This window comes from Erinaceus europaeus, chromosome 8, assembly GCF_950295315.1.
Source record: "Erinaceus europaeus chromosome 8, mEriEur2.1, whole genome shotgun sequence".
NCBI lineage: Eukaryota > Metazoa > Chordata > Mammalia > Eulipotyphla > Erinaceidae > Erinaceus > Erinaceus europaeus.
This window is the reverse complement of record NC_080169.1, coordinates 6785674-6810829: the sequence shown is the minus strand read 5'-3', so window position 1 is coordinate 6810829 and position 25156 is coordinate 6785674. Positions and strand designations below refer to the sequence as shown.

General features: G+C 39.0%; 1 protein-coding gene and 1 pseudogene across 6 annotated transcripts in view; one reads left to right on the top strand and one right to left on the bottom strand.

Annotated features, from left to right (window-relative positions):
- LOC103124766 (probable G-protein coupled receptor 141) overlaps positions 1-25156 on the top strand; it is a 76139-nt gene that overhangs the window by 13931 nt on the left and 37052 nt on the right. For 3 of the 6 annotated variants that reach the window (XM_060195856.1, XM_060195854.1, XM_060195855.1), the window contains exon 1: positions 19838-19971. The exons of the other annotated variants lie outside the window; for them this stretch is intronic. The gene's annotated coding sequence lies outside the window, so the exon portion shown is untranslated. Of the gene's footprint in view, positions 1-19837; positions 19972-25156 lie in introns of those variants that run through there. 6 annotated transcript variants of the gene reach the window in all.
- Positions 18619-24717, bottom strand: LOC103124757 (eukaryotic translation initiation factor 4E type 1B-like; annotated as a pseudogene).

Here is a 25156-nt window from a genome sequence, read left to right as displayed (position 1 = left end):
TCTCACCATGACAGATGTCTGCAAAATACTCTCACCCCCAGCTTAGGACCTTTGACATCATCATGTACCAGGACCTGAAAGCCCTTCTCGCCCGCCCAACCCCCTACCCTTTTTCTTGTCATTCGCTGGAGTCCTTTGCTTTGGTACAGTAGACTAAAACAGTTAAACTTTTACTTTTTGCTTCCTCTTTCTATTCTTGTTTCTTAAAATCTGTCAAATGAGTGATATCACCCCAAATGTATCCTTCTCTTTCTGGCTTATCTCACTAAGCATGACTCCTTCAAACTCCATCCCAGATGAACAAAGAACTCATTAAATTCAGCAATAACTCAACTCCCCCCGCCACCACAAAAAAAAAAAAAAAACTCCATCCAAAAGTAGGGAGAGGATATAGACAAAATATTCACCAAAGAAGAGATCCAAAGGGACAACAGACATATGAAAAAGTGTCTGAAGTCACTGGCTATCAGAAAAATGCAAATAAAGACAACAGTGAGATATCCCTTCACTCCTATGAGAATGCCATGTATCAGAAAGGACAGTAATAACAAATATTAGAGATGTTATGGGGGTAAAGGGTCCCTTTTAAATTATTGATGGAGATGTAAATTGGTCCAACCCCTGTGGAGAGTAGTCTCCAGAACTTCCAGAAGGCTAGAAATGGACCTACCCTGTGACCCTGAAATTTCTCTCCTGGGAAAATATCCTAAGGAAACAAACACACTTATCCAAAGAGATCTGTGTAAATGTGTGTTCACAGAATATATATTTTAAGCTAGATAAGATTATGCTAGTTTTCAAATGTAAAAATGCCAAGTCACCACAAATTTACAGATAAACATGAATAATAAAGATAATTTATTCCTAGAAATACTAAAACATAGAGTCATAGCAATTCATTGACTAAATAAGATAGTTTGTTAATGCCAGCATCAACAGTTAAAGAAATATAACCTAGAAAGAGTAAAACATATGCAAAAATGGCATTTGATCAAAGCAGGCAGTGTGCCAATAAAGATGATTCGTAAACATTGTGAAGATAAATGGGTACTATTTTACAAAAAATATTATTGGATTCATTTTAAACAAAATATATGTTAACTGCTTAAAGTTAGACAAACTTGATTTCTACAAAAAAAGCAAGTGAGAAGTGGAAATGGTAATGTTAGATAAGGACATAAAACACACACCACCACCATCACCACCATCCTGGTTTAGGACTAAAGAAATGGCTCAACCTGTTAAGACCTCCAGCTTGCATTTCTAGGACCCTAAAGGTCTGGTATCACTTATGCATGAACAGTGCTCAGGTGCGCTCTCTGCTCTCTCTCTCTCTCTCTCTCTCTCTCTCTCTCACACACACACACACACACACACACACACACACACACACACACACACACACACACACACACACAATGTGACAGGAAGGCCAATGCTTGCTTCCCCCCATTCCCGCAAAGCTCATCACACTGATCTCCACAAAGAATTGAAAAGAGAACATGATTTTTCAGGCAAATTAAACTTTCATTGAATAGAGAACATGTTAGGATAAGAGAGAGGTAGAGTAAAAGAAAGGAACAGGACTGAAAACTGCTCACATGTTAGTCCTGGGAAGGAGAGAGAGTAAAGGTTGAGAAAGACTTACATGATGCTGTCTGGGCCAAAGAGAGAGTCTGTCTGAACTTGCTCCATTTCTGGGTTATAAACTCAAAACCCCGCCTGCACCTCCCATGCCACACCTGTAACCACTCCCATCTCTTGAGTGGTCCTTTAATATTCCAGACAGAACTGTAACTATTCCCATTTCTGGCTGGTCTTTCTCTCCCTCAACATTTATATATGAAAATGTGTGTCCTGGAGCAATGATATCAAGTATGCACAAGCCCCCAGACCTTAAAAAGGAAAAAAAAAATCATACAAAGACTAAAATAACAAAAAGAGAGAAGCCTGATTCTATCAATATGAGGTGATCTGAAAATAAATTATTTCACTTAGTGTCAAGTTGCTTATACTAATCCTATTTCATTTTATTGGATAAACCTTTTCAGAATATTGTTTGTTAAGGATTTCTCCAGAGCTTGAATAGGTCTACCTTGTCTAAAGAACTGGTTGAATATTACAAGGAATATTAACTTTTTTTCCTTGTTCTGGTTTTAATAGGGATATCTCTCATGTTGCACCATTAACTATGGGGCTACTAGTTTATCATGTTCCTTTCTCGTGATAAGGAAGCTTACATACTAGAAATAGGAAAGAACAAAAATTGTGACATTTGTCATGCATCAAGTGACCTACTAAAGAGAAAAAACTTTCAAAGTAAGGTAAATACTGAAACAAAGGAAACTGCAACCAACTGAGTTGAAGGTGTAATATGTTGATATTTGGAAACCATAACCAAGAGTAAGAACAGAAATTTTAGTAGAAAAATATGCTCAGAGGAAACTACAAAAATAAATTACACACATCTACAGTAATTTATAGTGATGCAAGGACTATTCCACAATGAAGACACCCTCATGAAACACTCTAAACCACACATTAACATACACAGTAAATAGCTTCATAGAGATACCAACTATAATATTTCTTACAATGAGAACAATTAAAACTCAAATTCCAACTTATGTATTCTACCAAAGAAAATCTTAAAAACACCAGTATATATGCAACTGATACTTCATCTGTGTTTATTTCTGGATGAGTTGTAACAGTATGAGTAACTACTTCCTTCATCAGGTATATCTAAAATTTCCCAAGTATCCAGAGTTAGTATGAATTATTTCCAGTAAAACAAACTATTTAAAAATATATTCTTAACTGTGACAAATTAATTACTACTGTACCTAGCAACCAATGTCACAGTCAATAACACTGTGGTTTATGGGACAGATGAACAATGATAAGAGGAAGGTTTTGTGGTCAGGACAATGAGTGCAGCTTGATGATACGAGAATCCGGCATGAAGCCCAGCCAGTCTATCTTGGCATTACTCTCGATCGCACCCTGTCATTTCAGGGACATCTCATAAAAACCACAGCAAAGGTGGGCGCGAGGAATAACATCATTGCAAGACTGGCCAGCTCCTCATGGGGCGCGAGCGCTTCCACACTACGATCATCCTCTCTGGCATTATGCTATTCCACTGCAGAATACTGTGCCCCAGGATGGTTCCGGAGCCCCCATGTCCACTTGGTCGATTCCAAATTATATTCCTCCATGAGGATAATTTCTGGAACCATCCGTTCCACCCCGGTTCCATGGCTGCCAGTTCTCAGCAACATCGCCCCGCCAGATATTCGTCGGGATGCGGCATCATCTAAGTTCATTTCCCACGTCTACGCTCGACCGGACCTGCCAATACACGCGGATATCTTCGCCCACCCTGTCCAACGCTTGACGTCTTGTCACCCAATCTGGTCCCCTATGCCTACACTGAACTTCTCTGTTCCAGTCTCTTGGAAACAGAGTTGGCAGTCAGCTGAGGTCAAGAACAAACACCTCATCACAGACCCTGCGAGCGTCAACCCGGCTTTGACCTAGCACGTTATGATCGGGCCCTCCTCAATCGCTATGGAACAGGCCATGGCCGGTGCGCCGCTATGTTCCATCGCTGGGGAGCCAGAGACGACCCGAACTGCCCCTGCGGCTCCGGACAGACTATGACCCACATAGTCAACGACTGCCACCTCTCCAGATTCAAAGGAGGTCTCGAAACTTTACATCAGGCTCAACCTGACGCTGTTGACTGGCTACGGAAGAAGGGTAAATGCTAGAAGGACAATGAGTAGCTGGTTAATGTTTTGCAATATATATATTTGCCCTCTTGATGTGTTTCTCTCTCTACTCTCTCTTTATATTGAAGAAGACAAAGTTTTTCATAGGATAAAAACATAAAAATTATTTTGCTTATATAACCTCAGAAAGATTATCTGGGAATAGATAAAACGTGATTTGAAGAAAACTGAAAGAAGGATTATCTAGACTTGAGATTTATCTGGTCATGGAGCAGAAGGAATGTGGAAGGGAAATGTGTTGACATGATGAGAGAGAGCAGGCCTATGCTGTCCGGGTTAACAGCATCATTATAGAAGCAGCAAGAAGATAAAGAAATTGCCAAGCATTTCTGCACAGATGAGGCTCCCTGTGGTGTACAGACAGTTATGCCCTGTGTCCCAATTGGGACTGAAATGGTAGAGAACTGAAGGTCCTATTTAAGCCACTGTCAGGGTGATTGTAGACAAGCAATTGAAGACCTGATTCCTACATCCTCTTATCCTGTTAAATCTTGGCAGTATTAAAAAAAAAGAACTTGAAGATGAAAAATAAGAAAACAGGGACAGTGAAATAAGATGAACGACAACATGGAAAAAAAAAGATAAGAATGTGAGATACAAACTGACAGTAAACAGACTGACTAATCTGCAGTGGGTTTGGGGTTTTAAGAGAGTTCTCCTTTCTTTGCACATGGTTTGAACCACTTGAGACCTAAGACAAAGAAACAAGAGAGTTGAAGGATTAAAATGAATCCTGAGTGACTAAAAAGTTTGCAACTTTATGCCCTTAAGGCATAAAGGATACAAAAGGATACATTGAGTCAGTAACTTCCATAGCCTGGACGTGGAAGAAAGAAGAGAATTTGCCATGTTCTTCTACATTGTTTTCAGGATTTTTGATAAATTGGCACCACCCAAGATAAAAAATGAAGACAAACTTTGAATTTACCTCTAGGCAGGGAGGATTATGAGATAGGGAACAGAACCCAAGGAAAAACTTTTTTGGAAATCTTCTAACATTCCTCACATTCTTGGCTCTCTTCTACTCCCCTCCCCTTCCCCTCTTTCCCCCTCCCCACTGACCTCCCTCCCCACTGACCTCCCTCCCCACTGACCTCCCTCCCCTCCCCTTTGTTCTCCTCCCTTCCCCTTCCCTCTACTCCCCTCTCCTTCTTTCTCTTTCTTCCTTCCTTCCTTCCTTTCTTTCTTTTTCTTTCTCTCTCTTTCTTTCTTTCTTTCTTTCTTTCTTTCTTTCTGTTTTCTCTCTCTCACTTTTTAAAGAAGAGACATAAAATAGAGAAGCAGAGATAGAGTTTAAATGACAGTAGAACCATGGCTTCCTTCAATGTGGTTGGTGGAGGCTGGGCTTAAACTTGGTTCATGAACATGGCAAAGCAGCACACTAATCAGGTGAACCATTTTTCCAATTCCTTTATTTTTTAAAAGTTTATTTTTATTTTATTTATTCTTATTGAGAGGGAAGGTGAGATACACACAGAGAATTGCTCCCTGGCTCCACTTTAAAAATGCTTATTTATTATGAGAGAGAGGAAGAGAGAGATAGGAGGGACTTAGATGACGACAGTTACAAGTTTATTCATCTTGAGAGCACCACTGGTCAGCTCTGGCATAAGGTGAGGATTGAATTTGTGGTCTTTGGGGCCTCAGGCAAGCAAGCTGGTTCTCTAATAGACTGAGCTGTCTTCCAAAACGAATTTCTTTTCTTAGTAGGTTTAACCATTAAGTTTTTATTAAATGAGGAGTAATTTTATTTCTCTTTAGGAAGAAATATCAGAAATCTAGAATGGTCTTGCTTTGACCTGTCAGAATTTTCTTTTCTAATATCAAACACTGTTTTCCAAAGTTCTTCCTAGAATTTTCATTAAAATATTTTTCTCCCAGAAGGCTTCAGGATGGGTCAACACAAAATGCTAAATAAATTTCACCTCATAGTCATTCTATTCCCAAAGGTAAAACTTTTATTTCCTATATTCTTCCTTCCCATATTATATTAACTGCATTATTTGAGATAGGCTGTGGTACTGAGATAGAAATCAATTTTGAGGTTTATTTAGAAGAAATGGTTCAATTTGGAATACCAGTCTCTTCCATGTTGATACTTCAAGAGAAACAAAACAAAACAAAACAAAACAAACAAACAAAAACAGCTTGCAAATTGAAATCCAGCATATTAGAGACCAAGAGGAGTAAGGGCTAAAATCCAAATTACTTGTCTCTGAAAGTTAGAGTGGAAAGAAATGAAAGTTTCAAATTTATCTTACTCAAGTCACACTCCATTAGAAGGGTTTTTTTAAAAAATTTTTATTCTCCAGGGTTATTGGTGGGGCTCAGTGCTTACACGATGAATCCACTGCTTCTAGAGGCTATTTTTTTTCCTTTTGCCCTTGTTGTTTATTGTTCTTGTTGTTATTATTATTGTTATTGCTGTCATTGTTGTTGGATAGGACAGAGAGAAATCTAGAGAGGAAGGGAAGACAGAGAGGGGGAGAGATAGGAAGACACCTGCAGACCTGCTTCACTGCTTGCAAAGTGACCACCCTGCAGGTGGGGGCCGGGGCTTGAACTGGGATTCTTGTGTCAGTTCTTGCGATCCGTGCCATGTGTGCTTAACCTGCTGCACTATTGCCCAGCCCCCAGAAGGGTATTTGCTACAAGCTAGAGGACCCATCTTGCCTGTAGACTTTCACTTTCCAAGTGAATATATTTCTAAGAATATAATTCTAATAAACACATTAGTTCAATTTCAAGTTGAGTGCCTCATGTTTAGAGGGTTGTCATACCAATGTTCCTGCATGTAAGACACTTTGGAAAACTGGCACTCCCTAGCCCTTACTGTGTATATCCCAGATCTAATATGTTTCCAGGAAGTAGTAGTTATTGTTGCCAAGAAAATTTTACAGAAAAACAAAGGTGTCTAGGTGAAGGATACAAAGAAAATACTCTCTCTCTTTTTTTTTTTAAATGTCTTTATTGGGGGGTTAATGTTTTACAGTTGTAGTTATTATTGTTGTTATTATTGATGTTGTTGTTGTTAGATAGGACAGAGAGAAATGGAGAGAGGAGGGGAAGACAGAGAGGGGGAGAGACCTGCTTCACTGCCTGTGAAGTGATTCCCCTACAGGTGGGGAGCCATGGGCTCAAACTGGGATCCTTACGTTGATCCTTGTGCTTGGCGCCACATGTACTTAACCCGCTGTGCCACCACCTGACTCCCACCTGTTGGTTTGTTTTATCCTTTTCTTGTAGAATTAACTTGACAGCTAAATTTCAGAAAATTGTGATCTGTTCTTCATATAGGAGGACATTGTCCATAAATTAGATCAGTAATTAATTTGAAAAGAGCAAAAAGGGGAATCAATGAAAAAGTTACAGCCATTGATCTTGAAAAAAAAATTGGAGGAGTTCCTGGAAAAAGTCATAATTTTTCTAGAGATTTATTTGCCTTTCCTGTAACCTCTCTTATACAATGAAAATCCAGTTAAATTAGGTGGAAGCGATCAGTCACTCAGCAACTGATTCAACATCTATTAGAGGTAACTCTAAGGTAGCTGTTATTTATCAGAACTCTGACATTTGTTATTTATCTGATGTGTCTTATATACGTTTCCTTTTTACAGTAATCTTGTGAATGCTTTTTTTAATGTGAAATAATTGGGTTTGCAAAAGGGGTTTGTAACTTGCCCAGATGAATAAAGACAGTTCTGTTCGTCTCTGTCAACTACATCCTAGCTCTAGTGGGCATCAGCATTATCTGCTGACAGCACTGGGAGTGTTTCCATTGATTTAAACAGTCTCTTCTGCCTTCTTTTGATGACCAACTGATAAAACAGACTGTATCAGTTACGTTAGATATTTGCAGACTCAAAGATACAGAAGGCACACCCCCCAAATGATCTAGGCGATGCATATGTAACCATCTCACATGAGAAGCATTCCTGAGATAGACATCATGGTTGAATTGGCAACTTGTGCTGTGACTCAGTTGGTGCTACGAAAGGCTAAGGTTTTCACATATCTGACATATGGACTGCAGCATGTTGATGATTCTCAGTCCTGCTCCTTCATTGTCACAGCCAGGGGGACTTGTACTTTCTCAACTGAACATGCAAAAACAAGGGTTATTCTCTTTGCTGTCCTAAAATATAAACAAACAAACAAAACCAACAAAGAAACTCCAATGGTCATGATGAGTTCATATCCCCATGTTCAGGCCAATCTTTGCTAAGACCACCACTCTTTTTTTTTTAAATTTCTTTATTGGGAAATTAATGTTTTACATTCAACAGTAAATACAATAGTTTGTACATGCATAACATTTCTCAGTTTTCCACATAACAATACAACCCCCATTGGGTCCTCTGTTATCCTTCTTGGACCCGTATTCTCCCCACCCCTAGCCCAGAGTCTTTTATTTTGGTGCAGTACACCAATTCCAGTTCAGGTTCTACTTGTGTTTTCTCTTCTGATCTTGTTTTTCAACTTCTGCCCGAGAGTGAGATCATCCCATATTTATCCTTATGTTTCTGATTTATTTCACTTAACATGAATTTTTCAAGGTCATCCAAGATTGGCTGAAAACGGTGAAGTCACCATTTATTACAGCTGAGTAGTATTCCATTATATATATATATACCACAGCTTGCTCAGCCACTCATCTGTTGTTGGACACCTGGGTTGCTTCCAGGTTTTGGCTATTACAAATTGTGCTGCTAAGAATGTAAGTGTACACAAATATTTTTGGATGGTGTGTTGTGTTCCTTAGGATATATCCCCAGGAGAGGAATTGTAGGATCATAGGGTAGGTCCATTTCTAGCCTTCTGAGAGTTCTCCAGACTGTTCTCCACAGAGGTTGGACCAATTGACATTCCCACCAGCAGTGCAGAATATATTTTAACCACTTGTCTGTCAACGCCTAGGTGATTTACCCAGAACTCAGCTGTAGGGCAGTGTTTTCAAAATGTGATTTCAGTGGGGAGGTTCAAATGACTATCTTTCCAGTAATGAGGACCTGAGGAATGACTGCAGGTAGCTACAGATTTTATTTGCTTTGAATAATGTTGTTTCCAGGAAAGCAGAAGTAGCAAAGCTTTGCATGCACTACTTCCTGAGCTGATCATGGGGATAGAGAAGTTTGAATAAGTGAAAAGGACATTTGCTATTTCTCATTTTGACTGCTGTGCAAATACAGGGCAACTTTAAGTGTGACAACAAACATCACATATATGAATATAATAGTAGAAGTGTCTTATAGGATAGTTTCATGCATGAGGAATTTGTAAGGTTCTGTGAAGAAAAACATACATATGGAAGGCATATATAAACATTCAAAGAATAAATTTAGTAGAATATATATATATATATATATTGCAACTCCAGTTAGCAAAATAACAAAAATGAGGGTTCAGGCATTGGCACATCTGGTAGAGTATATATATATATATATATAATCATGTGGGAAGATCCAAGTTCAAGCCCAGTCTCCACCCACAGGGGGAAGTTAAAATGAGTAGTGAAATAGTACTGCAGGTTTCTGTCAGCTTCTCTCTCATTCTAGTTCTTTCTATGTACATTAGAAAATAAATGTAAAAAATATATATATCACTGTTAGGAATTGATATATATATATATATATATCTCACTGTCAGGAAATGTAACATATATATCTCACTGTCAGGAAATGTAATAAATATATATATATATATTACTGTCAGGAAATTTTATACATATATATATATATATATATATACACATATATATATATATCACTGTCAGGAAAGGTAGAGTATTCCTGCAGACATTGAGCCCCAGAAAGAACATTGTTGGCAATAAATGAATGAACAAATTAATCAGTGAATAAATAAATTTACGAGCAAATAATGGCATTATTTGTTAGCCATGGTCTTGGTCAAGCTATCATAATATTTCTGAGTTTGATTTCCCACATGTAAGATGAAACTAATGATTTCTATTCCCTACAAATGTTTTGGGAATAATATATACATTGTATGATTATTTTTAGTGTCCACTTGTACATACTACTCATAATCCATGTATCCATGCATCTATCCACCCCCCACCCAGCCATTCTCCCTCCCTCTAGGCAGTCAATCATGGAGCACATGAAATGTCTTTGTGCGATGGTGCTAAGTGTTGGCCAGTCAGGTTTACAGAAATCACAGTTCCTAATTTCATTGATCTCAACTTTTGTTAAACTCTATGTGCATATGGATATTAAACTAAACAAATTAATTTATCATGGCAGATGAAGACTTTGATGTAAAAATCTGAAATGATTGGAAAGTAGAATTAGCATATAAAGGTTTTGGTTAAGTACACATTAGTGCAAGGTCCTGCTTTAAAAATGTATTTCTGGGAGTCTGGCGGTAGCATGGCAGGTTAAGCGCATGTGGCGCAAAGCATAAGGACAGGCTTAAGGATGCTGGTTTGAGCACCGGCTCCCCACCTGCAGGGGAGTCACTTCACAGGCAGTCAAGCAGGTCTGCAGGTGTCTGTCTTTCTCTCGCCCTCTCTGCCTTCCCCTCCTCTCTCTCCACTTCTCTCTGTCCTATCCAATAATAATGACATCAATAACCACAACAATGTTAAACAACAAGGGCGACAAAAGGGAAAATAAAAATAAATAAATATTAAAAAAGAAAAAAATGTGTTTCTGCTGTTGTGCTGAGTGTTGACCAATAATCATCCATACATTGTGGGTCCGATGCATGTTTGAGCAGGGATGGCTGACCCCCCACAGGAAGCTCATCTATCAGTCTCCCCTTGGCCTGCCAGCTTTGTGGTCCAGCGAGATGTGGCCAGAGTATGTGGGGAAATTCCAACCTTCCTGTCAGCCTCAGCGCATCACCCACCCCTCCCCCTTCTGGTGGGCTTCACCTTCCTTATATTTCTATTGCCCTGTTCCTGCATCACCTTCTCATTGCCTTGCTCTCTTTTCCCTTATAAGGAGATATTGATCTCATTGGCCAGCTGGCTACTCCCCCTGCACAGCTACCCCTTTACAAACTTGTAACTGTGTCAATAGACCTAACGAGGTTTGTTTATCGTCTGCTGCCACGGCATGCTGGAGGACCCCTTTAGCGAGCTCACCCCTCCGAGGAACCCCGACAATACATACATCATAGTTCCATGAAACGTTTGCCATAGTGCCATGAAATTTGTTTCTGAGAATTAGTAGTCCTTGAACATGGATTTCAGTCCCTTTGCTGGAAGAAAGTATGGATTTGAGTTGCATTTTGAGTTGTCTTAAAATATCTAGTATTCTGAAATGATTGTAAGTAGAACTCCTCCTGATCTGTTATGGCACATTAGTGATCTCAGGCATTCTAATAACTTAAGAATTACAGGTACGGACATCAAGGTGAGATCTTTTGTTTGTGTATTAGGATACACACACACACACACACACACACACACACACACACCACACTTCCCTTGCAGGGTTATCTCTGGGCTCAGGGACAACATTATGTAGCCACCACTCCCGGCAGCCATTTATTTTTCTTTTTTTGTTTTGATACGACAGAGAGAAATTGAGAGGAGAGGGGAAGATATAGAGGAAGAGAGAAAGATAGACACCTGCAGACCTGCTTCACCATTTGTGAAGCATCCCCACTGAAGGTGGGGCATGTATTAGGATATTGTCATTATCAAGTCATCAGTTTTGAAATCATTCCTGTTATCTTGTGTAATGACATTTATTTACAGGTGAGAAAGCATTATTTGTTTTTATCAGTACATAAAATGTCAGAACTTATTAAATGGTAAAGACCTTGGGCGTTTTCACTGGAAGAAATATGTTATAGTCTTTGTTTCAGATTATTCTCTAGAACACCTTAAAAGAGAAAGGGCTGCTTTAGATAAAGTTCACGTAGATCACAAAATACAATTTTTTAAATTTATTGATTTAATAATGATCGACAAGACCATAGGATAGAGGGTTACAATTCCACACAATTCCCACCGCCTGAGTTTCATATCCCACCCCCAATTGGAAACTTTCCTGTTCTTTATCCCTCTGGAAGCATGGACCCAGGGTCGTTATGGGGTGTAGAAGGTGGAAGGTCTGGCTTCTGTAATTGCTCTGTAATTCCACTGAACAATCTGCACCAGGTCTGCTTCACTTTAATCCATTCAGTGCTGTTACTCCATTCTGCTGTTACTCCATTCTGTTACTCCATTCTGTTTCCCTGGAAGCTGCTCTGCTCTAGTCTGCCTGGCTCAGTGTTCTATCGCACTGAGTGTCATTAAAAACAAAACAACAGCAATAATAGGAAACAACTCATAAAGCTCAGAACTTTAACTGGGTGGGTGAGGGCTGACTAAACCAAAATCCTGAAACCCAAAGCTATTGGTTGTTGGAAAAGTCATGACGTTTTTTAATGTTTTTTGTCTACAGAAATGCATCACAACATTTCTGACAACCCAGTATCACAACTCTGTGCCTACAGTGTTACAATAATGGAAACAAGGAAATAAAAACTATAAGCTGAGTGAGAACTGTAGTTGCAGCTTCAAAGTAGCCATACTGGATTTCAGTTGCCATTGTAACTGATTCTGGTGAGAGTGAGAAGGAAGTGCCCCATTTATACAGTTTTTCATACACCTGTAATATCTAGCTTCTGATTTGCTGGCAGATTGGTACAATAACTTAAATATAGATACCTGGACCTAGTTGTCACAGAAAATTAAACATAACAAGGACACAGACAAAGTTAGCTTCAATACTGGATATAGATAGTAGTCTGAAGAAAACCCCCAATTCAATAGAACTATATAAACCTCTTGAAGAAGGTGTTAGGACTATAGTCCATAAAATTCTCACCAAAATGAAAATTTTTATAGAAGAAAACTTTAACACAGTCATAGGAAGCCTGGAAGAATTCATAACAGAAATAAAATAGAATAAAAAAGAAACAGCAACTGACCTACAAAACAGTAAAGAAGTCCATTTGCAGAAAGACAGAGGTCTAAAGTCAAAGTTGTGAGTGGGAGGAAAAGTTAGAAGACACCATTCAAAACCAACAAGCGAAAAATCCAGCAACACGAAAAAAAAAGAACCAAAACAAATAAAGATATTATAAGAAAGCTATGGGACAAGGCTAAGAGAATAGTCACATCATAGGGCTGACAAAATGAAAGAGGAGAAAGGCATAGAATTCTTACTAAAGAAATCTTAACTGAGAATTTCCTGAAATCAGGAAATTTGGGAGTCGGGCAGTGGTGCAGCGGGTTAAGCGCACGTAGCACAAAGCGCAAGGACCAGCATAAGGATCCAGGTTCGAGCCCCCAGCTCCCCACCTGCAGGGGAGTTGCTTCACAGGTGGTGAAGCAGGTCTGCAGGTGTCTATCTTTCTCTCCCCCCTCTGTCTTCCTCTCCTCTCTCCTCTCTCCTCTCTCCTCTCTCCGTTTCTCTCTGTCCTATCCAACAACGACAATAATAACCACAACAATGTTAAGCAACAAGGGCAACAAAAAGGAAAATAAATAAATAATTAAAAATATATTTTTTTTTAAATATTTATTTATTCCCTTTTGTTGCCCTTGTTTTATTGTTGTATTTATTATTGTTAGCTATTGATGTCGTCGTCGTGGTTGGATAGGACAGAGAGAAATGGAGAGAGGAGAGGTAGACAGAGGGGGAGAGAAAGACAGACACCTGCAGACCTGCTTCACCGCCTATGAAGTGACTCCCCTGCAGGTGGGGAGCCGGGGGCTCGAACCGGGATCCTTACGCAGGTCCTGGCGATTTGCGCCACGTGCGCTTAACCCACTGAGCCACCGCCCGACTCCCTAAAAATATTTTTAAAAAAAGAAAAAGAAATCAGGAAATTTGAAGGAGCCTCAGATCCAGAAAGCTCAGGGTTCCTCCCACCTCTTAAGCAAAAAAAAATATAGTACCATCTCCATTTTCCTATTGTGATAGGATTCCAATAATGGAAATGATTACTTTTATGTGTTTAAGTTTATTTTGAATATCTGCAGAAATATCAATCAGAGTTTACTTTGCATATTGATTTGATAGGTAAGAAGGGGAAGCTTAAAAATGTCATATGTAGATGAGTTCCAAAGGAGCCTTCAGTTTGGCTCTGGAGCTAATTGTTCCGGCACTTATTTCAGTGGGGAGGAAGCAATAGCTAAATTTATTTCAGAGAGAAGAGGCTAAACTAGCATCATACCCAAGAAGCCGAGCAGTAGCACAGGAGCTGGGTGGTGGCACACCTGGCTGAGTGCACATGTTATAATGTGCAAGGATCAGGGTTTGAGCCCTCCCACCCCAGTCGGCACCTGCAGGGGTAAAAGTTTGCAAGTGGTGAAGCAGGGCTGCAGCTGTTTCTATGTCTCCCTCTCTGTCTCCCCCTTCACTCTTGATTTCTGACTTTCTCTATCTAATAAATGAATAAAGGTAAAACAAAAAAAAACACCTTTTTAAATTTTTTATTGGGGAATTAATGTTTTACATTCAACAGTAAGTACAGTAGTTTGTACATGCATAACATCCCCCAGTTTCCCATATAACAATACAACCAAGAAGGATTCAGAGGACCTAGTGGGGGTTGTATTGTTATATGGAAAAAAAACTTTTAAAAAATATATATATTATTTAAAAAAAGAAAAAAACTAAGCAGTAGAAGGCCAATATGAAAAGGGTATTCTTTCTGCAGCCTTAAGGGATTAAAAGGAATGTTGGCTATTTGAACATTTGAAACCACTATTTGAAAATATTAGAACTGTGAAAACAATCATTATTAATCAATCAAAGCACTAAATTTCCAGGATGAATCATTAAAAAAAGATACAGACACACCTTTATTCTACCAGTATAATACACATATAGAAAATGCATAAACTTCAATGGTGCAACCAAATGGATTACCATAAAGCCTTCACATCTGAGTACTCAGGTCAAGACAAAGTTGATATACTCCCTTCTGCCCTTTCCAGTTATTCCTTCTCTCTCTCTTGACTCATTCCTGTTAGTTCCATACCTGACTTATAGCAGTATAGTTTAGTTTTTATCATCTTTTGATTAACAGACAATAACTTTGCTTCTGGCTCCTTTTTTTTTTTCCCCCAAAGGACCTGTGGTTATACTAGGTTTATTTTTTTTTCCCTGAGCCTGATATCTGATTACAGGTGGATCCAAGTTATTGTCTGGGGAGATGATGTCTTGGGGGAAAAAAGGGCCAGAAAGCTGAAACTGGGAAGAGAGTAGCTCCCAAATATGGGAAAGGTGTATAACATATTGTTGACTGTAAACCCCATCGATTTGATCTGATCTGGGTCCCATATTCAGTTTAGGAGCCTATGTGACCTCTGCATCCCTGTAGATCTGAGCTCACATTCTGTGGTCATGAGTAGGAACATTCCAAGCTGCCCCATTATCAGGACCCATCTTCCTCAGGTGTAGCATAGAGTATGTTGTTCATCCTCCCTTCGGAGGATGGAACATTCTCTACCACTGTTGATACAAGTTGAGGGCAAGGTACAAGGGGGCCCACAAAGGGGTCTGTTGTGTTGTTCCTGATAGTGATGACCAGTAACAATGGAAAGAGGGATTTATTTGTGGTCTAGGCCAATCAAGTCTGTTTGGGAATCGCAGGTCTCCCCAAATATGGCCCCAGCTGATAGGGTGGCCTGATAGTGACTAAATTCTGGCTCCTTTTTAATCAATAAAATATTTGTGAAAGTCATTCATATTTCTGTATACAGCATTAATTTCTTCATTAATTTTGACTACAAATGCAATTTACACAATTCATGTAAATATGTGCAATTACATTATTATGTCCATTGCCACCCCAGAAATTATGACTATTCTTAATAAATTAATGTCTAAAATCAGCTAGTACTTTTACTAGAAAATGCAAGGTTACTTGGGCATTTCAATTGAAGTGATTTAGCTTTCATGTTTTATACTACTCTATCAAATACTTTGATCCTGCCTATATTTTTATCCATATTAGTCATTTTATTTTGTTTTATTGCCACAAGGGTTATTACTGGGGTTCACTGCCTGTATAAAGTGATTTAACATTCCTGACAGCCATTTTTTCCACTTTTTTGTTTAGTATTTATTTTATTTGACAGGACAGAAAGAAATTGAGAAGGGAGAAGATAATAGGAGAGAGAGAAAAAGAGGGAGGGAGAGAGAGAGAGTTATATGTTATTTTAACTTCAAGAAAAATCAATCTGAATTCCATGTTGGCAGTTACTTCTTTCATATTTTGAAGGTGTCACGCTATGTCATTCCTATGGGGACATCTTTTGTTTCCTTCTTTACCTTTATTGCTGCTCATTTGAGAGTGTTCCCCAAAAAACTAAAGTTGAATTTGAAAACTTTTTGATTTTTAAATGGATTTGCTTTGTTTCCATCCTGTTAGGGGGTTCTTAGTACTTCTTGAGTATATGCCTCTTAAAATATTTAATTTAATTTAATTTAATTTAATTTTTCCCACCAGGAAATGCACTGTTCCTGGTGGCCATTTTTCCATTTTTTTCTATCTCTTTTTTTCCTGACAGGACAGAGAGAAATTGAGAAGGGGGAAGATAGAAAAGACAGATACCTACAGACCTGCTTCACACTCATGAAGCAAGACTCTCCCCTGTGAGTGGGGAGAGGGGACTCGAACCTGGGCCCTTGCATATAGTGATACGTGTGCTTGACCAGGTGCACCACCACCCAGCCCTGAAAATATGTAATTTTACAACTTTCACTTTCAAGTTCTGTGAAATATTTCTGTACAGTTCCTTTTATTGATGGGTAACAAACATGGAGCTAGACCTTCCTCCTATATCACTTATATTCAATGTCTTTTATGTAATTTTAATCTTCTTTCCCTTTTATTTTTCACTCTGGTATTTTCTATTAACCCATCTAAATATTTTATTCTTCACTTCTAAAATGTCCGTTTAGCTTTAAGAACATAGAGTCCAGTACAAAACCTGAAATTTTCTGCATTTCTTCTAACAATTAATGATTTTTGGGGGGTGCATTTCTTGGGTGTTTGTTTCTATTTTCTGTTGGTTTTCATGACCTGGGTTACTCAATTTTATATTTTGAGGTGTTTGATAGTATTGATTAAAATGTGAACAGTGTACTTAATGTTCCTGTGAAGTGATTTGTTGAGTTAGACAGTATTAAAACAACAGGTAACAGGAGGTTGTTTTGTTGTCAAAACCCCCTACTCTATCAGCTTCACTCTAATTACCTATTTGAAATTGGGCTTCACCCTTGTCCAGTGTTTCTAGCTTGTGTCTTCTAGGAATAACCCTTAAGAAGCCCAACTGAGAAGTTTAAGGTGAGTACAAGGGTACCAATTCCTTCCTGACCCCTGCACTTATCCCCATAAAACAGACGTGCTTCACTTCTGAGCTTCTCAGCCACTTGTTTCCGCTTTTCAGTGGCCAGTTGCAAATCAGCCACATCGTGAGTACAAACCAGAGTAGAAAATCAGGTTTGCTTTTTACACTTCCTTTCTGGCATTTTTTTTTTTTTTTGTACAGGTTCACATCGTCTGGGAACCTTTTTTGTCTTTAAGCCAATAGGTTTTATAGTTTATTTAATTATTTTTAGTTGTTCTTTAAATGGCTGAAATTTGAAATCTTTCTAGAGTGAGTTGATATGAAGCATATAGTTTTGTTCCTATAGCAGAAAGTTCACAACTCTTAAGATTTCAGACCAAGGGTTCTTTCCCTGAAGCTAGAAAAAAAAAAGCCAGATATCCTTATAACACTATGCTTGTGATGAAAAAGAATCAACAGGAAGAGAGCAAAAACTGCAAAACTTTGCCTAGAATACAGTGTTCCATCGTCACTAGATCAGAAATTATCAAAAACTTCCAAAATCATAGTCTTACTTTTTAGAGCACAGAGAACTCAGGGGCAGTATCAATTTGTTATCTCCATATTTTAATGCATAAATATCAAAATAGAGTTTTAGCAATGGAACATATTTAGCAGATATTAAATTCAATATATATAAACATAAATTTCCTTGTTCTTTTCTTTATTGCCAGCAGTGTAATTGCTGGGACTTGGCATCTGCACAAATAATATACTCCCTCATAGTAGACATTCTTTTCTCCTCCACTTCACCTTTTATTTGATAGAGCAAAGAAAAATGGAGAGGGAAGGGAGGAAGTATAGAGAGGGAGAGAAAGAGAGGCATCTGCAGCACTGCTTCACCCCTGGCGAGGCTTCCACCCTGCAGATGGAAACCTGGATTTGAACCCAGGTCCTTTGTACACCATAAAATATGCATTCAGTTCGGTGTACCACTGGCTGGCTCCCTAATTAATAAATTTGTATATGTCATTGCATGGCCTACAAGATACCTATCATATAGAATGTACATATATATTATTGTCTAAAATGAGTAAATTAGAGTTGCTTGAGGAAATTGCTTTTTCTTTTTATAATTTCAGGGCATCTGTGTGGTCTTATACATGTACATATATATTACCGTCCATATATATGCACACATAACTATTGAAGGTAGAGTCAAATCTAAAATAAAATGACCTGTAAACAAGTAGCTTCACCTCTCTTGTCACTCTAGTATAGATTCTGGTTTTAAATATCCTCTTTTTTAAATATATTTTTTCACCATAGAGGGCTTTTATTCATTCCAAGACAAGCAAGAACCAGGCTACGTGCTGGCCCACGGGTCCTACTAGGAAGGATTGGGGGGTGAACCCCAGGCCCCTATTACACACATGGACACACACACACACACACACACACACACAGACACACACACACACACACACACACACACACACACACACACCTCCAGGCCTCTTAGACCGCAAACTTGTTCCTAGCCAGCGGGTTGCTCTTGCTGGCTGTGTCTGCGTGGGCCTGGTACCCAGTGGTGGCCTTCATGGAGAGACCCAAGTGTTCTTTGTAGACTCGCCCGATGTGCATCACGCTGGACTGGCTGTCAGCTTCCAGTGTCCACAGCACAATCTTGTCTCCCTTGGTGCAGATGTTGACAACAGCCCCGCACACGTCTGGGCCTTACTCCCCGAAGCTCTCTCTGATCAGACAAAACATCGTGTCCAACCACAGGTGGTCCAGATCCAAGTGGCGCAGCTGCTTGGCCAGGCTCACCAACCATGGCCATCCTGCTTATTGCTGCTGTCTTCTCACATGGGTTCGATGCCATCCTGGAACAGAGCATAGTCGCAGCCTGGGGAGAGCTTGCTGGGCAGCTTGATGTTGTTATACAATGCCCGGAAATCCTCCACCGTGTCAAACCTGGTGACCGTCTGCAGGTTCTCCCTCCAGGTCCAGCTGCGCTCATTCTTGAAGAACCACAGAGCCCAGAGAGTTGGTGGTGGCCATGCTGCCCTATCCTCTCTCTTAATCTTAATTGAATCCACTATTTATACACCAAGACACCTGGTACAAGTTGCAGTTCTAAGTCTTTAATGTAGTACAAAGCAACTTGGTATTTTTTTTTTTACTGAGATAAAATACCATGTACAGTTATTTTACCCTAAACATAACACACTTTATCTCTCCTTTTAGTTTGGATATTGCTTTGTTCTCCCAGTGCACTCATTTCCCCATTGTTTTATTATTATTATTGTTATCTTTATTTATTTATTGGATAGAGACAGCCAGAAATTGAGAGAAAGAAGGAGATAGAGAGGGAGAGAGACAGAGAGACACCTGCAGCCCTACTTCACCACTTGAGAAGCTTTCCCCTTGCAGGTAGGGACAGGGGGCTTGAACCTGGGCCCTTGGGTATTGAACACGTGTGCTCGACCAGGTGTGCCACCACCTGGCTTCTTCCCATTATATATATTCAATACATGTTCTTAAATGGACTCCAATAGCAGGCATTTAAGTTCAATAAGTATTTATTGACCAGTTGACTTCCTTGCTATTTTGCAACTTGCAGTGTTCATCTTTTAACGTTTTTCAATGCTGGTGTTTGAAATGGTTTTGAGGTTTTGTGGTTTCTGTTGACACTCTGAGGAACTTCCAGGGGTGAGCTTCCTTTGCTTGGTGAGTCAGCCAGGCTTTGTGCACACACAGAGATCATGGAAATACTCGAGCAGCCTTAAACATAGAAAAGGATTCTACTGGGAAGTCAAAGAGGTGACCCATCTTTGTCCCTCTGATGGAAAAGTCTGGCTTTTCAAGGTAAGTGCAGAAAGCTCGAGGTGTGTGGGTGACGTGGGACAGCCTGTGAGTCCTGAAGAAGGTGCACATGTCATGTCAGTGTAGTTTAATATCTTTAAACAGTTATATTGTACAGAAGCAGACTTACTCTGACCACAGCTCCTCCTTTCTGTAAAGATTTGCTCCATTCATATGTCGGGCACAGCACCCTGAAGGTGAAAACTTGTGGTGGACTGCAGGCGAAAATGGTCTTGGTGTCTGTTAAAATAAAAATACAATGAAAGATTCTGGCTAAAAACATAAGGGATCTCTAGAGAGTCTGGCATTATATTGACAGTTTATCTGAATGGTTATCTTTTAACCAATATTTTATTTATTAATTTGCTATTCAGAAAATTAACTTTAAAGTCTAATGCTGGTGATCCTGTGTTAGTATTTGAACCATTCAGGTGACTCAAGCAACTCTAATTTGCTCATTTTAGACAATAATATACATGTACATTTTATATGATAGGTATCTTGTTGGCCATGCAATGACACATACAAATTTATTAATTAGGGAGCCAGCCAGTGGTACACTGAATTGAATGCATATTTTGTGGTGTACAAAGGACCTAGGTTCAAATCCAGGTTTCCATCTGCAGGGTGGAAGCCTCGCCAGGGGTGAAGCAGTGCTGCAGATGCCTCTCTTTCTCTCCCTCTCTATACTTCCTCCTTTCCCTCTCCATTTTTCTTTGCTCTATCAAATAGCCATTAGGTACTGTGAGATTTCTTTTTAAAAAGTTAAAAATAATATAGTAATGATTATTGTCATTTCTTTCATCCTACTTTTATAGTACTATGTTATTAGAAGGATTTGCAAGTAATTTTTACAATCATATAACTAGACTGACAAAATAGTTCACCTGGATAGCTGTAATAATATACTATTATTGCCATGGATATGATCTGGCTGCCACCACACTGGAGGGAACTTTGGCGGTGTGGTTTTTCTCTGTCTTCTCTATCTGCAGCAGAGAAGTTTTAAGTGTTGACAGAGGAAAAAGAAAACTCTTAACTAAAAGTTAAGAACACTATAATTTTACACGAAGTAAGTTCCTTCTATACTATTATCTCCTGCTTATAACAAGTATTGTGGACTATAAGATAATGTAAAACAAAAAGCAAGTTAGTAATGAACAACTGGGTCTGAGAGGTCTTCAGCAAATTGGGAGTAGAATGTTGGATGCATAGTTAAGGATTTTGCCCGAGTTTCAACTTCCTATCCAATTTTTTATCCGAGAATGTGCTAAGTGTTCTAGATACCCCCTGATTTTTATTTATTTACTTTTATTTATTTTCCCTTTTGTTGCCCTTGTTGTCTTTTTATTGTTGTTGTAGTTATTATTGTTGTTGTTACTGATGTCATCGTTGTTGGATAGGACAGAGAGAAATGGAGAGAGGAGGGGAAGACAGAGAGGGGGAGAGAAAGACAGACACCTGCAGACCTGCTTCACCGCCTGTGAAGCGACTCCCCTGCAGGTGGGGAGCCGGGGGCTCGAACTGGGATCCTTCTGCCGGTCCTTGTGCTTTGTGCCACATGCGCTTAACCCGATGTGCTACTGCCTGACTCCCAAGCCCCTGATTTTAAAATTAGATTTAAAATGACCATAATAATAAATTAGATTTAAAATGACCATAATAATAACTTAGCTGATCTTTTAGTTGACTAATAAGAAATGTACTAGGAAGACCAACAGACAGATCAAATGGTATGACTCTAGTCCTCTGATTTCTAGTCATTGATCGAAAACTTTGGAAAATATATTCAAATATTTCTAGACTAAAAATTTGCAAAATTTTTACATTTTTGTAGACTAAAAGAAAAAAAAGTAAAGATAACATAAAGGAAATAACATAATTGCTCAAACTGTAAGTAAAATTTAAAAACCATTCTTAGTTCACACATCATACAAATGAGTGGTGAATAAAATTTGGCCCCGGAGTCATAATTTTCCATTCCACACTATAGGAAATTTTTTATACAATTTTAAAATGGAAGATGGGGGGCTAGGCAGTGGTTAAGCGCACACATCACAGTACACAAAGACCCAGGTTCAAGTCCCTGGTCCCCGCCTGCAGGGGGAAAGCTTCACAAGTGGAGAAGAAGGCCTGCAGATGTCTCTCTCTTTCTCTATGTACCTCTCCCTTCTCAGATTCTTTCTGTCTCTATCTAATAAATAAATAATATAAAATCTACACTGATGTTTAAAAAATAAAATGGAAGATATAGGCTGCATCAGAGATGTTCACCCTGAGGTCATGTGACTTTCCAGGGAGTTCATGAGTGATAAATAAGGTGATATAACAATCTGTCAACACTACAAAAATTTAAGGTCAGTAGTGCAGCGGGTTAAGTGCAGGTGGCACAAAGCGCAAGCAGCAGCAGAAGAATTCCAGTTCGAGCCCCGGCTCCCCACCTGCAGGGGAGTCGCTTCACAGGTGGTGAAGCAGGTCTGCAGGTGTCTGTCTTTCTCTTCCCCTCTCTGTCTTCCCCTCCTCTCTCCATTTCTCTCTGTCCTATCCAACAATGATGACATCAATAACAACAACAATAATAACTACAACAATAAAACAACAGGGCAACAAAAGGGAATAAATAATAAATATATTTTTTAAAAGATTAAAAAAATGTAAGTGCATGTGTGTTTACCCTTCTCCCTTTGTTCCTTCATTCCTTCCTTCTTGCCTTCCTCTCTTTTATACGTCCTCTCTCCCATCTCCTCTCTTCTTCTTTCCTCTTTCTTTTTCTTTCTTCCCTTCCTTCCTTCCTTCTTTCTTTCATTTTTCTTTCCTGTGTCTTCACCACTCTAAATAAAACTTTCAGATGGAAAGAGACAGTGGGCCGGTGGGGAATACACCAGGCTAAACGGATATATTGCAAAGTGTAAGGATCCAGGTTGGAGGCCCCAGCTCCCAACCTACAGGGGGGTCTCTTCGCAAGCAGTGAAGCAGGTCTGCAGGTGTTTCTTCCCCTCTCCCCTCTTTGTCTTCCCCTCCTCTCTCAATTTCTGTCTGTCCTACAACAGCAATAACAACAATAACAGCAACAACAATGGAAAAAAGATAGCCTTCAGGAGTAGTGGATTCTTAATGCAGTCACTGAGCCCCAGGGATAACCCTGGAGGCAAAAAAAAAAAAAGAAAAAAGAATAAAGAAAGGAAGAAAGGAAAGGAAGAAAGAAAGAAAGAAAAGGAAGGAAGGAAAGAAACAAGAAAGAAAGAAAAAGAAAGAGACAGAGAGAGGATGAGGGGAAAGATACCATTGCACAGAATATTCCTCCGGTGTGGTGGGAAAGGGCTCAAAGTAGGGTCGTATACATGACAAAACAGGTGTACTGTCCATGTGAGCTAAGTTACCTGTCTAAATATGTGTGTTATTCATTGGAGATGAAGGTCCATGGATTTCATTAGATTTCTAAAGTAGTTTAAGGTTCTGTAAGGCTAAGGTCCAGAAATCAGCTATGACTAACTAATTTCTAAAATACCTTCCCAATTTAAAAACTAACTGAATCTATAAAATACTTATAGAGTAACTATTGTGCCCAAGTTACTAAGAAATATTAGCATTTTATGGTGGAAATGACATGCCAAAACATTTTATGTCATTTTATTTATTTTATATAGAGACAGAGAGGCAGGCAGAGGGAGTATACGAGATTACACTAGGAAAACTTCCCTCAGTTTTGTGGGGGTCAGCTTGAGCATATGGCAGAGCAGAACACTACTCAAGTGGGTATTTCAGCAGGCACCCCAAAATATTTTAAAGACCAGAAAATATGTAAGTCACTGATACCCTTCTAAGTCATAGCATTAGACGGTCCTAGAACAGGATGGTGGAGGAGGACCTAGGCTGGGGGGTGAGAGTGTTTTGCAGAAAACTGAGAAAGTTAATTTTTTTAAATTTTATTTTCTTAAAGATTTTATTTATTTTTCAAGAAGATAGAAGGAGAGAGTGAGACACAGAGAGAGAGAGACAGAGAGAGAGACAGAGAGAGAGAGAAAGAACCAGATATCACTCTAGTACATATACTGCTGGGGATTGAACTCAGGACCTCATACTTGAGACTCCAACGCTTTATCCACTACATCACCTCCTGGACCACGAAAACAGAGAAAGTTTACATGTGTACCCATAACTGTATTTGCTGCAAACCATTAATCCCTCTACAAAAATATATTGATTCAAAATAATAAGATTTTATCACTGGTCAAACATTTCTAGATATTATTTTGCAAAGTATCATGAAACTCACTGTATGTGCTATGTCAGAGTCACCAAATTTGCTTTTCTTTCATCTTGTGAATGGGTATTTTATTGCTCATGACAATCAAATTCTACTTAGGCAGAGTCTCGTTCTTAAAAAATATCATTTCTTTAATGGTGAAAACTTTGCCTTTTCCATCTTAGTATTCTGGGATGCATGTGTCGGTGAAAGGGTAACTGGAAGAAAGAAAGAAAGAAAGAAAGAAAGAAAGAAAAAAAGAAAGAAAGAAAGAAAGAGAGAAAGAAAGAGAGAGAAAGGAAGGAAGGAGGGAAGGAAGGAAAAAGGAAGGAAGGAAAGAAGGGGGAAAAGAAAGAGAGAGAAAGGAAGAAAGGATTAAAATATCATTATTAAAACTATGTGCCAAGATTACTGAGGGTTTGAATGTTGCACGCTCTTAAAGGACTAATTTCTAAGTCGAAGAGGAGGTTGCTTCTCTTTTTAACTGTGGCTGTAACTTCCATTTCAAAATACTTAGTCAACTAGATTGCAGTTCCTGGCAAGTAAATTTTTGAAAGGTTGACAGGTTGATGTTAATTTACACAGGCAAGAGAAATACTTTTACAAAGTTTTAAAAAATTTTTAAACTTATTTTATTATTTTTTATATTTTTATATTACAGAATTACATGTCAACAAGGGTTTGAATCCACACCATTCCTACCACCAGAGTTCTAAATCTTCACTCTCCTCACTGCAATCCACCACAGTTCCCCTAAAGTTTTAGACATGGGCCAACCATCTTCTCTACAACTCTCTGTCCACATTTATACATAGTTGCCCCTTCTTTTCCTGATTCAGTCCTCTCTTTCCCCTCTAAGCCATTCATGACATCGTAGCTACCTCCATATATCTCTCTCCTTTTCCTCTCTCTCTGGGTGCTGATGGAGCTGGAGTGCAGAGT